Below are 18,831 nucleotides of genomic sequence, written 5' to 3' on the forward strand. Positions count from 1 at the left end.
TTAATTATTTTGTGGAGAATAGTAAAAAGAAAAAACTAAAATTGCATTTTTAGCCACTAAAATCGCAAATGAGTATAATCCATATGTGATTTCGCCATTCATCTGCGAACGTACAAGTGGCTAAAGTACAAACGTGCTTTAGCCATTTGTATGTTCGCAGGTGGTTTTTTTCGTTGTATATATAACCCCTTTCCAGCCTAAAATCGCAGATAGACTATGTCCATCTGCAATTTCCTCTCTATTCACCTACGATTTTGTGTGTGTGCATGTGTTTTTTTTAATATTGTTTTTTTGTTTTGACTACGAAATTGATAGGGTTTAACTATGAAACAATCTTATTATATATAAATTTTTTCAAAAAATTATCATTTTTGTTGTTTTTTCTTTGTAAAATTTGTTTAAAACCTCTCTAAAAAAATGAAAGAATATTTGATTTGCGTTGTAACTAACGGGAGGTGGAAAGAGAGAGTTTCTTTAAAAAATATAGTGAAAAATGAAGAAAAAAAAACCTTTTATACAAAATAGCTACGAAATCACAGATGGAATGTACAAAATCACAGATGGACTGTTCTATCTGGGAACATACAAGTGTCTAACGCACAGATGTGCTTTAGGCACTTGTACGTTCACAGATGGAAATGCGAAATCACAAATGGACTCAATCTATTTGCGATTTTAAGGGCTCATTTTGTAATTTGAGTTTTTTTTTGCTATTTTTCACAAAGTAATTAATGTATTTGGTTAAATTTGCAATTTTCTCTATATTAAGGTATTAAGGGATGTTATTTATATATAAAAAAAAATACTTTTTTGTTATGCATAACATTTTATGCTTTGTAAAGTTGTACAATACAATACTCTAAAACACAAATTATTATGTATGGAGAAATTTTTTTTATATATGAATCAGCTGCCATGTATGAATAGCAACATGTATATATCATTTTTATTATATATTAACCCTAAAATATAGTTAAGGTTGTGAGCTTTACCTTACAAAAAGAATCGGTTAAAATGGATAAGAAATAAGAAAGTTATAAGGGTTTGAATTTGTCTAATTTATTAAAAAAACTAAGACAAAACTTCAAAAATGGTCCCTGTGGTTTTCGAAAATATCAAGTTTAGTCCCTAAGTTCAAAAAACCTCACAGATGGTCCCTGTGGTTTCAAAACTTTTAACAAATGGTCCTTTTCGCTAACACCGTTAACATTTAACCGTTAAGTGAAGGGCATTTCAGTCATTTTACCACCACAGGGACCATTTATGAAGTTCGCCTTAATTTTTTTTTAAAAAAAAAGAAAAAAAATTATTTAATATTAAAGGGCCCCACCTCTCTCTCTCTCTCTCTCTCTCTCTCTCTCTCTCTCGTAAGATCAAAAAACCCACCTACCCTATCATCTTCTTCCCATTCTTCACCTGCAACTGATGTAGGTATGGCCGGCTTAGCGAAAAACTGCAAGGGTTTGAAGAAATTCTCTTGTGGATCTTGCATGTTCGGTGCTAAAGGCATAAACGCCCTCCTCGATGGCTGTTCTTATCTCGAGGAGCTGTCTGTTAAACGATTAAGAGGCATCAACGACGGAGGAGCAGCAGAGCCGATTGGGCCAGGGGCGGCGGCTTCCTCGCTCAAAAGTATATGTCTTAAGGAGCTATACAACGGCCATTTCTTCGGACCTTTAATTAGCGGTGCAAAAAAACTGAAGACGTTGAAATTGCTCTGATGCTTAGGCGATTGGGATAGGTTATTAGAGACGATAGCGACTGCAGATAGTTGTTTGGTTGAAGTTCATCTGGAGAGACTACAGGTGACCGATGTTGGGCTTTCATCCCTCTCTAATTGCTCCAAATTGGAAATTCTACACATCGTCAAGACACCAGAATGCACAAATATTGGGGTTGTCGCCATTGCTGAGCACTGTAAGTACTTAAGAAAGCTTCACATCGATGGATGGAGAACAAACAGGATAGGAAACGAGGGTTTGACAGCGATTGCTAAACACAGTGCAAACCTTCAAGAACTTGTTCTAATTGGGGTCAACCCTAACTCAGCAAGCCTAGAAGCAATCACTACAAACTGTCAAAAGCTAGAAAGATTAGCTCTATGTGGAAGCGAAACAATAGCTGATGGGGAGATTTCAGGCATAGCATCAAAATGTGTTGCTTTGAAGAAGCTCTGTATAAAAGGGTGTCCAGTATCAGATGAAGGAATCGAAGCTTTTGCTTGGGGCTGTCCTAATTTGGTGAAGATCAAGGTAAAGAAGTGCAAGAATGTGACTAGTGAAGTTGGAGATTGGCTACGAGCTAGAAGAGGATCATTGGTGGTGAATTTAGATGTGTGTGAAGTTGAAACTGAAGCTGTAGATGCAATGTTTACGAGAGAGAGAGAGAGAGAGAGAGAGAGAGAGAGGTGGGGCCCTTTAATATTAAATAATTTTTTTCTTTTTTTTTTAAAAAAAAAATTAAGGCAAACTTCATAAATGGTCCCTGTGGTGGTAAAATGACTGAAATGCCCTTCACTTAACAGTTAAATGTTAACGCTGTTAGCGAAAAGGACCATTTGTTAAAAGTTTTGAAACCACATGGACCATCTGTGAGGTTTTTTAAACTTAGGGACTAAACTTGATATTTTCGAAAACCACAGGGATCATTTTTGAAGTTTTGTCAAAAACCAATTATAAATTATTAGGGAATAATGGAGGACTGGAGGTTGTTGTGACCAAATTATAAATTGAAATGTATGATTAATTTATTGAAGAAAGAAACAATGGACCTAACCTAAAGGATATATTATGTCAAAAAAGAAGAGGATGAAGGACTATAATTGTAAATATAGTTTAAATGAACTGTAATTAAATATGATTAGAGTGTGATATGACAAGGGATTTTTTTAAACTGTAGATTTTTTTTTTCTTTTCCAGAAACCCTTAAATGAATTGTAATTGTTTCAACATCGAAACTAATAGTCAGCAAATGTTAGCAGGCTCTTATTTGATGCATCTCACGATGTGTTTGTTTGTTGAAAGAGTTGTGTTCCATTGAAACTATCACATGTCCACACCTAGCGAACAATCTTATTTTCTAGATGGTCATTTTCGTTCCACTTTATCTTTCCACTTCTGGTAAGAAACAGAGGGATATAAATACGACAGACTATATATTCATGCTTTAAATTAAGTAGATGAATTCAAGTCTAAGATTCAATGCTTTTATGCTTAGGATTTAAACGACTTTTCTTATTTATTTGAAATTATTGTTGGTGATTTTAGTGCCACCATGTCATTTTAAGTAACATGTGAGCTAAGATGCTTCATGATTTGTACTCTAATACATGTACGGGTTTGTGCGGAGTGCACGCATGTATAAAATCGAGTCAGAAGCTGGTTCGACGACTAGTCGGGGTTCCGGGGGCAGCGCCCCCGGGTCCGGGGTTTCCGAAGGGGCAGCGCCTCTAGCGGGGTCCAAGGGGCAAAGCCCTTGGCTGGGGTCCCGCTATGGGAACATAATGGAAAACTCAACTTCTTGAGGGTGATTATGGTAAAACTAACGAAACTAGTTAGTTTTTGGTAACCCTAATCCGGATTAATATTACTTGCTTCCAAAGCAACTAACGACGGCCCAACCCTAATGAAACCCTAATCGTAATTAATATATAAAGAACTCTTCCTTTCCAGAAGGGGTTACGTTCTTTTTAGCTCTCGTTTTTCATCACACATTTACAGAACCCTTTAGCATAATAGCTTACGTTTTCTATGCCTAGAAACGTAAGTGCCCGCTTGGATTATCCTAGACTGAATTTCTTGTAACCCAGACATAGGGTAGAAATATCAGTTCGAAAAGTGATATCACGATCAGTGGCGAGTCTAGAAAGTAAAATCACGTGGTTCACTAAGTGGGTTCGGTAGACAATGAATATATATATATATATATATATATATATATATATATATATTCATTGGACTGGTTATCTAATTACAATTGGATTTGATCGGTTTCGAGATTTTAGAATCTAATTGGATTGAATTGGTTATTGGATTACCCTGAATATCCAATGGATAACCGAATTAATGCTCATCTAATTGGATATATAGCACTAGTCCAATTAATATTAGAGAAATTTACAAATATATCTGTATCTATTAATGATTTTTCATGTTTGGACCTTGGTCATTGAAGTGATTTGAACTATTGTTTGTTAGTCTTATTTAGCTTAATTGTGTGCGATTTTTGTTATAATTATCATAATTATATTTGGTTGTTATTGGATAGAAAATAGATTAGAATTGGTTGGATTATAGATAACCAATCACATGTATCCTAGATAACCAATCAAATGTATCCAATGGATAAGACCAATCTAATCTGATATCCAATTGGATTGATTCAGTTCGGTTTTATATAACGGATTAGATTGGATCATTTGACAAAATTAAACATCTAGTGGATAATTTGAGTTGATCGGTTCCATAAAAAATCATTGGATTTGAACCGATGAGCACTCTTATGTGGAAATATGATATAGAATGTTACTTTGGAACTTATGAAGATTATTAACTAAGGAAAGTTAGTATTATGTTTAAATACATCAAAATAATCAAAATATAAGATAAAGAATTCTAAAGTGCTAGTTAGAAGTATAATTGTTTTTGCGAAAACATTATTATTTGTTGAACTAATGTAATTTAATAATTTATTAGGGTTGAAGGATGGGACAAAATCAAAGGCAATAACAGAAGTTAATCAACCTAGCTTCTTGGGGTGAGCACATATGGATTTTTCATATGAGATACATGGCATAATAATAATTTTGATTGAAAGAACTCTTTGAAAAAAGTTCATAAATTTAAATGGTTTTAAAAGATAAAAGTATGCTATAAGATTTGTGTTTAATGTTTTGAACTCGTTGATCCTTTGATATGGTTATTGTTTATACTATCCAAATTGATATTGTTATTCTATATAGAGCATGACATTTGCAGGTGATTTAGTCACTAAAAGAAAATTGGTGATCATGCATCATTAGAGTGAATTACATAGTAGAAAAAAGAACAAATTGGCTAGCCAATGATGTCACACAAAGGGAAGCAAGACTCTATTGGAATGGAACTTTTTTTCGTGAAGTAGACGTCAATTTACGATGTCATGATAGATTGAACTTTTCTTTCTATTTTAGTAATCTTTACATTGTATGATTTTTTGACATCTATGATGTAGTTTATAACCGTATGACCCAGTCCTTTATCAAAAGGACCCATGATGCGATATGTAACCATAAGATAAAGAAAAATAAAAATAAGATGTGGGATGTCTATAAGTCTACATTGTCTAATGTCACGAGTTGCATAAATAATTTTTTTTGTAAAAGTTGTCACACCCCGCTAAAGCGGAAACACGAGGCGCAACAGTACAAAGGCTTTCATAGCAAAAGATAAAGACAACACCAACCATAGTATTAAAAAACGTTACAATTTGCAATATCTTTTGAACAATTTTTAAAAGATATTAAAATGTATTAAAATAAAATAACACACTTAAATGCTCCTACAAGTGATATGTCCCTACGTGCCACTTACTCGATGATTCCTGAAAAAACATGTAAAACGAGCGTCAACTATAGAAATAGTTAGTGAGTTCACAGGTGTACAAAAATGTGGCTTCGCGAATCATAATCAAAGTTTTGATAGAAGTTTCCATATGCAGAAGTACATTGCTAAAATGAGTAAATAAGTTCGTTGCCATCATGTGAAATAAACTACATTGCCAAAATGAGATGCAAAGTTCATATTTTCATGGGAAATAAAGTTCGATGCTATCATAAGAATCAAAGTCCATATTTATCATGAAAAATAAGTTTGTTGCTAAAATAAGTAAGCAAGTTCATTGCTATAACGAGTAAACAAGTTTGCATAACAAAGTTCATTGTTATCATGAGTAAATAAGTTCGTTGTCATCATGAGAATTAAGGTGCTTTGCCAAAATGTGATGCAAAGTTCATATTCGCATGGGAAATAAGTTCGATGCTAAAACAAGATACAAGGTTTGTATATGCATAATGATAAAATCATGAGTTCACAACTCAAGCCTAATGACCGAGGGGTGCCCTATTGAGATCTATGGGTATCGCTCACATAGATAGAAATGGTAAAATTCAATCTGCAAAATAGGCGAGTGAGGATTTGTCTACCTCCTAATAGCGTTATCCATAATGATCATGGGCTCAAATGAGTTAATGAGTTGTGTGAATTGATTCCAGAGACTTAACCGATAAGGCCTCATTAATTAACAATAACATACACATACATAGCAAAATCACTTTTGATACAATTGAAAATAAGTACAACGAACATAATTGAGTAAATGACATCTCTTTCCACCCCAAAACATTTAAAAACCGAAAATAGGGGGAGGCGTGAATACTCACAATGCTTTGAGATAATACAAATGGTGCCTTGAACTATGCTCCACTAGTACCACTACTGATTCCTGCAACGATGTTACATACTAATTAGTCTTTAATCGAAATCTAATACTAGTATACTTAGTACTATAATAGAATTATGCCAATATTGCGTCAAAATTTTGATATTGATAAGTTACAAAAATTTTTCTATGAAATTTAGATTTTTATGAATCAATTTAGTTCTAAAAATTTCCATACTTCATATTTTAGTTATTCCTGTAATTTAGAACCTCCTTGTAATTTTTCATGATTTTTAAATATATTTAACTATTTTTCCACTATTTAATTTCCTTGAAAACATCATAAAATTGTGAAAAGTAATAAACTGTTTTGGAAAATTACTAATATTTTTGTATATCTGTTATAAAATGTATATAATATGAGAAAAATATCAAAAATCATTTTTAAGCAGTCGAAAACCATTTTTAGATTTATGGGTGTTTAATCTTAGGAAATTGGAAATTAAATAGCAAATAGTTGAATCTTCAAACTTTTTTTTTTGAAAATTGTTATTTAACATATGTAAACTGAGAAAGATATCGAAACTGGATTTTAAATAATTTAACTTTTTTTTAAGGATTTTTGTATATTTATTCTATCATAAATGGAAATGAATATTAAAAAGTTTAGAAAATCTCCCAAACTTTTAGTTTGTTGTTAAACTGTAATATACGATGTTGTGATAATTTCTTGTGATTTTTAGAATAGTTTAACTATTTGTTCTTGATTTATTCTCATAAATAAACATTAATTCATGAAAAGTTACTAAACAGTAAGGAAAACTCATTAAAAAATTTATTTATAGTTCAAAATCATTTTAAGATATTTTGACAAAGTTTTATAATATTTAGACAAGTCTAGCTATTTATGATCAATTTAACCCTTTATAAATTCGTTAAATCGGAAAAAATAAGATATTTTCATGGAAAACTCTGTAAGTGTTTACATGGAGTGTTTTTGATGTATAGAAGGTGAGAAAATTATTAAATATGGTTTTCCACATTCATAACTATATTTTACAAATTATTTCTCTTCAACAAAAATAAAATCGAAATAAATAGAAAATAGTCACAGAAATGCATGAAACTTTATAAAATGTCTTTAATCAGTGTGTGGGTTGTTCCAAAATTTACTTAGAATTTAGTGACCAAAAAATGTTTTATGTGAATTATTGTTCTATTTTCTTGCAAAAATTACAATAAATGGAGAAAAACAATTTATTTTCTGAAAATTTCCAAATTATCTTCTTTAGTTGTTTGGATTTTGGAAAAAATGGATTTGAGCAGAAAAATAAGTTTTAGATGTTTATTTGTGAATAAATCCTTTTTAAGAATTCTTAACAATGTACATTGATCATAAAAACTTTAAGCTTGAAGTTCATCACATGCATTATGATTTGAAGACCATGAATGAACTTATGTTGTTCAATATGATGTTTCTAAACAAAAAAATTGAATGCATGCGGTTTTGGATCTTTAAAAGTTGTAAAAATTCAAGTTGATGGATTTGATTTAGGTTTTGGTCATTGGATTTCACCTATTAACAACATGCATGTTGTTTTTTTGATGAAATCCTACCACCATCATCATCAAATTTGACATGCATGAATATGCATATGAATGTTCATAAAGAATGGTGTACAAAAGGGAGAAAAATACAAGAAAACTTGATATTTTTGAAAGAAAAGTGAAAAAAATGAAAGGAAATTGATTTTACCTTGAAGATCAACTTTAAATGATGAATATTCTTGAGTAAAATGAGGGATAGTTGCTGAAAATTTTGTGGGTTTTGGAGCTAATTCCCAGAGGGGAAAGAATGGGGGGTTTTATAGAGATGAAAAAAGAGAAAAGAGAGATTATGTCTCTCTGCATACCCAATCTCTCTCGCCATCTCTTTGAGATTTCTCTCCACCAAAATTGGCCACCAAAATACAGAGTTGTATGTGAACTCATGAGGATTCAAATGTAAAAATCTCTCATAGTTATTTTGCTTCTAAGTTCTTCATTTTTAGAGAGAAGGAACAAAGAAGTTTTAGAGAGAGAAAAGTAGGAGGTGGAGTGAATGGGAAGTAAAAAAATCGTTGACTTTGGGAGGAGAAATGAGGGGAGAGAGGGATCTGAAATTTGAAGAGGAGAGAAGAGATTTTATTTTCATTTCTTTTTTTTAATTAATTCCTCTTCTTTCAATTTATATAAAATGTGTATTTTATATAAATTTTGTTCATAACTCTTAGATTTCTAGCTTATAAAAGTAAGGTTAATGTTAATGAATTAAATTAATTTCCTTCATTATATTCCACATTTTAAATATTTTAATTTGATATTATAGAGTTTATAAAAATTTCAATGGGATTTTAATGTAAAACTTCATAAATTTAAGTTTTTAGGACTTTTAGGGTTTCAAGGAATTTTATAAATCTTTGGATATCAAAATAAATTGAAGCTTTGAGACTTCACATTATTTTTGGGTTTCCTAACTCTTATTTAAGTTAAAAATAATGTTTGTACTTTATTTTTATCGGTTTATTGAGATTTCTATGTAGTGATTACAATATTCAAGTGAAGTTGAAGAATAAAGTATACTAGTCTTGGTTTTCAACTTCGACTTTAATTTCCTACGAGACTCTGAACTAATTTCTACTACTAGGTCAATGCATGATGTGTCTAAATGGATAGAAAAAGATGCTCGAGTCAAGGAATGACCCAGATTTGGATAGTTGTTACAGTTAATGTAGTTGTAGAATTCACATATCAATATGAAATTTAAGTACACTATCCTTCGATTTTATTTGTTTCCAAGTTTCTAGTAGGTTATGACTAGCCTCGAGCTACTAAGTCTAGCATGTATTGTACCTACACATGCAACTAAGTTTAGTCAAGTCTAGAATCGACTTGAATTTTGACAGTTGTCACAAAAGTTATAAAAGGAAAGATTCTTATCAAATATATGAAAATGTTTTGTGTCTAAACCCAGTAACTTAAAAGAAAATTTTGTATTACATATTTTTTGTTTATTTCACATTAATCATAAGTTCAAGTGTGAAGGACAAGAAGGAAGAGATCTTTAGCAGTGATTTTTTTTACAGATACAAAGTGGACCTAATTTCTATCATGTATATATGTTACTAAATACTATGATTTTGCTTATATTGTTTATAACACCAATCATAATTTCTTTGCACACTATATTTTTTGGGATTTTTATGGAATGATGTTTCGATAAATACGACATAATGAAAAAATGTTTTAAAAACCATCGTATTTCAGTATATAAAAAGTCAAGTGTTACACGGTCATCTGGACCGACGGTTATAAGGAGGTCAATCATTTTTTCAGGAAAAGAAGAGATTGACATGAAGGAGGATATGGTAATGATCTGTTTAAGAATATTGTTATGAAGGTTAGGATTCCCGAGTTTACACATGAAATGATCAACCCGATGAATTCATTGAATGGTTAAGCACCATTCAGTGGGTGTTTGATTTTCAAGACATAATTTAGAGGAAATACGCCTCTCTTTGGTGGGATCTTGTGAAGAAACAACTAAAACTTGCAAGAAAATCAAAGGTCGTTACGTGGGAAAAGATAAAGAAATTAACGAAGAACAACTTTCTGCCTCTGAATCACCGACATGAAACTTTCTTAGAGAGGCATAATATGCTTTAAAAAACATGTTGGTTGACAAAGTAATTCAAGACTTTGATCGGCTGAGGATGTAGTGTAACATGGTAAAATAGGAATAAAATATCATTGCTCGATTAGTTAGGGTGTTGAATAATAAGATCTTATATATGGTGAATCATAAATCTTATTGGAGATATTTTGATGTATACCAGATAACCTTAAGAGTTGAGAAATATATTAGGAGTAAGGTACAAAAAATGAGTATTTGATTCTCCCCCATGAATATGATAACACCCCTTCCCACACCTAAGGTTGTTACCATCCCAAAAACCCTACCCCATGCCTATTTCCGTAAGGAGTAGGGATGAGATTAAAATCTGAAAACCGGACCAGAATCAGAATTGGACCGGATTAGAACCGTTAGAAATAGAATATGTAGAGCCGGTCCGGGTTTCGGGTTTAAAGAATGGTTTTATCCTAGTTCTGGATAATCCAGGTTTTGGGTCCTTTGGGTCCGGGTAACCGTGTTTAAGAACCAGAACCAATGTTAGGAACCAGAACCGGTTCTAGAGGCCAGAACCGGTTTCTTTGAATAGTTTAAAACATGCATATCTCATTAGTTTAAAGTTGGATTGAGATTATGGTTTTCCATAGTGTATTTTTATAGGTTATATGCTATTAGACTATAATTTTTGTGACAACCCGAAATTTTTTAGCCGATAAAGCACTGTTAAGCATAAAACGCGAAATTTCAATAGAATACTTTTTAGTCTTAGGTATCTAAATGAAAGTCGTAGATATCATTAAACCGTAAACGTACATAAAAAGAATGTCCAAATTTGACTTCGTATGAGGAAGTTATGATTTTTCTAAGTTTCGGGTATAACAGTAGACAACTAAAAACTCAAAATAGAGATTGAGCGACTTTTAGTCGACGCAACCTAAACGAGAATTGAAGATCTCGGAAATAGTAGTAGAATGGTAAAAAGACAGACGAAAACAGATGTCGGATGATGAAGTTATGGATTTTTAACGGACTCTTCCAGTCCCGGCTTGTTAAAAATGGATTATTAAAAATAAAGTCAAATTTAGCCGACGAAGTCTAAACGAAAGTTGTAGAGCATAATCTCACCTACGCATGGATATAAAGAACATCAAAATAGGAGCTCATATGCGAGATATATGAATTTCTAAATTTCGGGACACGAATTCCCACCCTGTCAGAGGACTCACGACGTGAGCCACTCCATGCTCACGACGTGAGCCAGGGATGGATAGGATTCCAGCGTTGGGCTATCAGAAGTCGAGTCAGCAGATGGATAGGATCGAAATCACGACGTGAGCCACGCCATGCTCACGACGTGAGCTCCAAAATCACTCCTTATAAATAGAAACCGAAGGTCTTGGGTTTAGGCTGATAAACTCTACTTCCCTTTCTACTTCTACTTTGTGTTAAGCATCCTGAGACTACCCTGACGCCCCATTTACGTGCCCAAGCCCTGACGGAAGCCTGAAGTTCCCAAGGAACTTGCGTCTTTCCAGTCGATGTGCTGCCCGCGTGAAGCTCGTTTCTTCACCAGAAGCCTGCAGTTACGTCGAGAAAGACCATTCCTAGAAACGAAACGTTGCCCGATTCACTCTTACCAAGTGAGTTCATACCCCTAACTTATCTTTTAAATAATTTTAAATTCTTTTATTGGGGGGGGGGGGGGGATACAAGTAGAAAACCATATAGTTGTATAATCAATCACATGTGATTTATAACTATCAAGCCAAGAGATTCCTTATACTTCAAACTGTGTTATCAAACAAACTATTTCAAATCAATTCAATACTTTTGGGTAGCAAAGGTGTTCAAACATACACATTCATTTAAATAACATTACTAGTAAACTAGAATAGGTATAATTTGGAGGACTACTACTCACTATTTCTAGTACAATGAGACATACAGGAGTCAGTTCATACATGAGTCAGTTCAGAACATACTATAAAGAGAAACAGGGAGGAACATACTATACACTAGAACAGAAGGAACATACGATAACAAGAACAAGATAACGATAATGTGAAACCACTACTTCACGACTTAGCAATATACTTTTTAGGTCACGTTTTTGTAACCAGAGTCTCCTGGAGGGAGAGCCTGAGTTTGTGTATAGATCTATACGAGATTGACACCCCACACCTTGTTGCTAGCTATAGTGGGACTTGCAAGTCTACGGGTGACAAATGTCACATGAGTTTCGGCGCCTTTAGGTCGTCGTGTTAAACATATGTCATATCAGTATGGTTACAACCAATCACATTTTAACCTTAATTAACAAACTGGTTTTAAGGTAGTAAGTGCTTCAATAATTACTTATACAATATTACAAAATACTTTCATTTTCCCATTACATTCATATTGTGATGTTCTCACATAAAGGGTAATGCAAACTATTTTCTTGTAAAGATAGTCCTAAACTTGGTAAAACTTACAAAAGACAAACAATACAGTCGAGTCTTAGTACATTCATTTAGAAAGAGGCCTATAATTCTAACTTTATGATTCCTTAGTGCATACATCAGGGATATATATTAATAGGATCCGACAGACAGTAGGATGTGTGCTTTCCGCTTCATTTCCTATTCCTTGGTTGGTTGTGGGCTTAGTGCAGATGCACCTAGTCTACTATCTATCTGATCTTAGTTACGTATATATTCCGTATACACCAAGTAATCATAAGGAGTACCAGGTATGGGTCAGGTCATAGCATACAAATTTAGTATACCGTTTTCTAGTACAAAAACATACTTTTTAGATAGAACATGTAGTAGAATAAACTAGAAACTTATCAGTAAAAGGGTTTAATCCATTTTATTAAACCAGTATAACTTAAAGGACCTTTAGTGGTTAATTCTATAATACCTTAGTTTATACATAAGAGTTATATATACTTAATATCCGATAGACAGTTGGATGTGTGCTTTCCGCCTTACTTCCTGTTCCTTGTTTGGTTGTGGGCTTAGGGAAGATTCACACAATTAACTATCCATTCGATATTAGATTATATATAGCTTGTATAAACGAAGTGATTATAGAAGAAACTATTATGGTTACCATTTTTACTAAAAGAAATAAGGGTTTTCTTAAGGAATGTTTTCATCAAATATAAAGAACTATTACAGTTAACTCCGTAAGTACCAAATGAATACGCCATGGTTATATACAACGAAGATCTAACAAATAATGGGATGTGTGACTTCCGCCTCATTCCCTGTTCCTTGTTTGGTTGTGGGCTCAGGGCAGATTCCCACAATCGATTGTTTGTTTACTCTCAATTGTATATAACTTGATCCATTTAGTACCTATAGAAAGGATTGTAGAGTCATTTTTACTTATCTTTCATCACATCAGAAGATATAGGATCTTCTTGGGGAACATGCAAACTTTTCTAAAAAGAACTTACAACTTACTTCACATCACTAAAATACTTATGAATTCACCAACTTAAATGCAGATCTACTCTTTCAAAATAACTTGTATTCTCAGGGAACTAGTAGACAGGTACGCGCGTTGGGATTCAGAAGATGAAGTATAGTAGCTTCATGTCTTGTTTTGTTATTTACTTTTGGATTCAATCTTTTGTGAATTAATGTCTTTGTAAACACTTTAATATTAATACAATGGTTGTTTGTTACTATGATTGCTATGATACATGTACTGTGATACTAAACATGACGTCCTTCGCCCCCGAACGTTTCCGCCATTCCGGTTTAGGGGTGTGACAATTTTGTCATTTTTGGCTTCATATTCATTGACTTACAATCCCCAAAAGTTGGGATATCAAATATGGAATTTTTTTTGTTTTTTAGATTTTCTTATATTCTATGAAAATTTTAAAACATGCATATCTAATTCATTTAATGTCAGATTAGCATGTGGTTTTTTTCCAACGTGTAGTTTAAAGTCTCTACATAATTTTAGACAATGATTTTTCCATTTTTGGTTTAATATTCATTAACTTATAGCCCCCCAAATTCATGATATCAAAGCTGACAATTTTTTGTTTTTCATCTTTTTTGTATTCTGTGAAATTTTAAAACATGCATATATAATATCTTACATCATAAGCTAGTGTAACTTATATAGTAGGTTGATGACTATTATAGATTCACTTCCCTATATATTAGCGATTTAAATAATAATGATAACTACCATATATTAAATATATATACTATACAAAACAAATCATGTCACAAAGATAATGGATCACAAAACTTAACTACTAAGAAGCATATCACGCTGCCTTTTGAAGCTTGATCATCGACTGATTGTGTTGATGATGTATTCAATGTGATAAAGGTTTGACTCATCAGATTATAAGGTTTGACCTTACAATCTCCTCTAATTTGATGATATCAAAACCCATTCTAATAAAATATCATCAACACAAACCTTTTTAGCATCTAAAATAACATCTGGCTTAATCCACTAGAAATCATGACAAACCAACTCATCCCTTTTTTGTCCAACACATAATAGATAATCCATCGATAACAATCAGCTTCAGGTTTACCTTTTCATTCTAGTATGTGATGAAAAATATGTTCAGTGGGAGCTGTGTGAAGATCAACAAATCGTTGAAAACACATATGATCTTCATTATTAACAAAGAACAATCCACGTTCAGGTTCTGTGATGCAAGGATCTTGGACACACACAACATCTGCTGGAAGAGTATTGTTGGTGTAGACAGTCCCATAGGGGAGTAGGTACCTTGAGTGCTTGGACCTTCTTCCAGATCTAGTAGAGAATGGAACAGTAAGCACGAGTGATGCATCAGGGAGAGGAACTAAATTCAGATTCCTAACTTTGTTGATCATTAAGATAAAAGAAATCTTTAACTCATGTGCTTGAATACCCTTTTGGTTTTTGATGATTGGTTGAATTTCTAACCATTCACTATATCCATATTTAACAAGAGCAAATACATGATTTTTTTCAGGGTATTCTCTTTTGGAATATCTTCTCATTAAGTTCACAGTGAGAAATGAGAATCCTTTCTCCTTTAGTTTTGGTTCACTATAATTTCACAATAGGATCTAGAGAAAATTTTCATGAAGGACATCATCATATTGTGAACGGTTAATTCTAGTAAGAATATCTGCAACTTTCTTCTTCTTGTCAACCTCAACATTGGATTGTTAATTGCAGACATGTTTTCAACTAAGGAGTTTTCAGCGAAAGCAGCTTTTGGGGCTAATTTGGAGGGATTCTTCTTGAGACGAATCTTGTCTCGAGTAGCAGCATTATGCTCAATAGAAAATACTCTAGCATCTTCTTTAGATAGATCACATTCAGTGAAGAATTCTGAAAGATTCATAATCTTAGGACCTTTCCTGCATTTAACAGGGTCAAAGGTTGAACTTGAGGACTTGCGATTTCTAGAGAGGGGCAAATCATCATCTGATTCAATGTCACTATTAACATGTTGCTCCTCTGGAGACCGAGACTCCCGTTAACTTGATAATCAGATAGGAATGCTACTGAAGGACTAATAACATCGACTTAAATAGAATCCCCAAGGAATTCAAGTTCCATAAATTCTTCTTCATATCCAGGGGTTGTGGAAGCTTCATCATCATGAACTAAAATTTCTTCACAAACAATTTGTAGAAGTATAACTAGAATTATTGAAATCTCCCCCTTTCCCCGGTAGTCGGTGGAGGAGAGAGAGAGAGAGAGAGAGAGAGAGAAAGAGAGAAAGAGAGAAAGAGAGAGAGAAAGAGAGGAGTTAGAGCTTTTTGGCTTATCATCATCAGAAAGAGTATCTTGTATAGAAGGTGTTGAGGGAGTTGTAGAACTATCCTTTGGAGGCTGTTGATTGTTCGACGGAGGAGGATGAGGTGGTGGTGGAAAAACATGTCTATTAATACAGTAAGAGTCCGAAGAGCTACAAGTATTTGAGATGGAAAATCAGGGAGATTGGGTTGCTCATGTTGAAGCTTACCCTTAACATAAACAGGTGGTTGAGAGATGTGGTCAGAGTGGGATTCACTAGAAATGGGACAATACAAATAATAAGGTGTTAATACATTGAAGTTTTATTTTAGTATCACAACATTTTGAATTCCAAATAAAAATTATTTATAATTCAACGGATAGAACTTAAAAGTTCTTTCAGCTTAACTAAATATTTAAATTGTGTTTAGTCAATTAAATAAATAATATGATCATCTAATGTGTAGATAAAAATTATATAAAAACCTTAAACCTACCATTAAATACATAATTATAAATATATAATATTTTGTGTATATTATTATATAAATAAATTATATAAGACTATGAGTTGTTATATAAAGACATTCTATTTGAAGTCTAAAAATAAATAAAGATATTGATTTGCTATAAACTTAATTGTATTAATAACTTAATGATGTATTTACAACAAAAATGTTGGTTTAAGTTATTTATTTCACAACTTAGTTCCATTTTTTATTTTTTATTTTACTTTAATGTTTTTTTTTTCATTTTCTATTTCAAATATGCCATATTATCCTTCCAAAACTCAACTTCATTTAAAATTAATTTTTATATTAACACAGTATATGAATATTAATGTGTTACTACATTGAAAATTTAATTTAATAATAGGACTCTTTAAATTCTAAGTATAGTCCTTAATTGATATTTATTATCTTTAATTGATATTTATAAGATTTAATTAAATTCGACTGAAATAGTTTTTTTTATATTTATTCAATTGAATTAGTAATATGATCATGTAATAGCTAGATCATTAATTATGTCAAAAACCTCTAAATTCACTATTAAGAATGTTGGTTTAGGTTATTACTTGATTTGTTTTCTTTAAAAAAATGAAAGTGTTGAATTTTTATAGCACATTACCGGTTATTACTATAAATGTGTCAAAACTAAAGTTTATATTAGAAACAACTTTCCTTAAAGTTATATACAAATACTAATGTGTTACTAGATGTCGTTAGCAAATTTGTTAGAATATTTTCAAATCACAACATATTTTATCTAAAAAACAAAAAACAAAACAACATAAAACCTAAAATAGGTTTTATCTAAATAATCCAAAAACGGATTTTTAAAAGGACTAATTAAATATATAAAATAACATTTAATATTTATATGGATATCTTAATATTTTACAACTTATTAATTTTGTGTTTTCAAAGGGTAAAGTCAAGATCAAATGTTTTAATAAAAAAAAAATACATATGAAGTAGCTAGCCATATTGAAGTCCACAAGCATTAAAATATGTTCATAATAATACGTATCGATTCGTGATACAAATGTCATTAACCTTTTTGATATTATTATAACATTATGATATAATTAACCACTTACATTATTGATTGAGAAACGATACATTTACATTTGAAGAATAATCCAACATCATGTAATATACATCAATGTTAATGGTTATTTACTCCAAAATCTTTCATACCTACAAATCTAACAAAATACATCAATTATAATATCTAATTAGAATATAAGTAACTTAAAAAAATATCATAAAAAATAAAATTATAAAATTATAAAATATAGAAAAAAACTTTCAGGCAATGGGCCACATCATTTCTACTTTGAATCTTTGATATCTTTCCTCTAAACCAATAAAATAGTATGATCCTTTGTGTCTTTGATATATCAAACGGAGATCTAATTAGAATAAATCAATTATAATATCTAAGTAGAATATATGTATCTTAAAAGTTAAAACTATCATGCAAGATAAAATTATAAAATTATAAAATATAGATTTTTTTTTTTGAGGAAATGGGCCACATTATTTCCTCCGACTTTGAATCTTTGATATCTTTCTTTTAAATTAATAAAATAGTTTGATCCTTTGAGTATTTGATATATCCAAAAACGATCGTATAACCCAGATCGTATAACCCATGACATATTTACCATATAACAATTTTATATGACAAATACAACCTTCTTCTCCATTTGTGTGTATTTCTTATGAAATAATTAAAAATAAAAAAAGAAGCAAGTACGAGTAACCAAGCATGTGAAATAATGTTATATATAGGTTGAATATTTCAATTAATTTATCAATTAAGTATAGTAAGTTGAAGAAGTAGGGGAGAGGGGGGAGGGGGGGGGGGGGGGTTTAATGACTATGATGCAAAAATAAGACCTATCTTGAACTATATTGATTTGAATGACCTCATTTTTCATCTAAAAACAAAAAACAAAATAGCACCAAACCTAAAATAGGTTTTCATGCAAATGATCAAAAAAAAGAATTTAAAAAGACTAATTAAATATATAAAATAACATTGAATATTCTTATCAATATCTTCATTTTTTATAACTTATTATTGTTGAGTTAGAAAATGGTAAAGTAAAGATTAAATGTATAAAAAAGATACATATCAAATAGCAGTTATAAATTTTCAACAATCCATAAGTATTCAAATATATTCAATAATACATATCGATTGATGATATAAAGGCCTCTTACCTTTCTAACATTTTTCGGTATTATTGATTAATAATTAACTACTTGTTTTATTGATTAATAAACGATGCTCTTACATTTGAAGAAAGACCCAACATCATGGAATATACATCAATGTTAACGGTTAGTTACTCCAAGATAAAATTTTAGAATTATATAATATAAGAAAAACTTTGAGGCAATGGGCCATATCATTCCCTTTGACTTTAAATCTTTGATATCTTTCCTTAAATCCAATACAATGGTTTGATC

General features: G+C 31.6%; 1 pseudogene; it reads left to right on the forward strand.

Moving 5' to 3' along the window:
• Positions 1-1,426: 1,426 nt before the first annotated feature.
• On the forward strand, positions 1,427-2,928 carry LOC145067787 (F-box protein SKIP2-like; annotated as a pseudogene).
• The last annotated feature ends 15,903 nt before the right edge of the window (positions 2,929-18,831 follow it).

The sequence above is a fragment of the Lactuca serriola genome, chromosome 8, assembly GCF_051521515.1.
Source record: "Lactuca serriola cultivar US96UC23 chromosome 8, Lser_US96UC23_V15, whole genome shotgun sequence".
Taxonomy (NCBI): domain Eukaryota; kingdom Viridiplantae; phylum Streptophyta; class Magnoliopsida; order Asterales; family Asteraceae; genus Lactuca; species Lactuca serriola.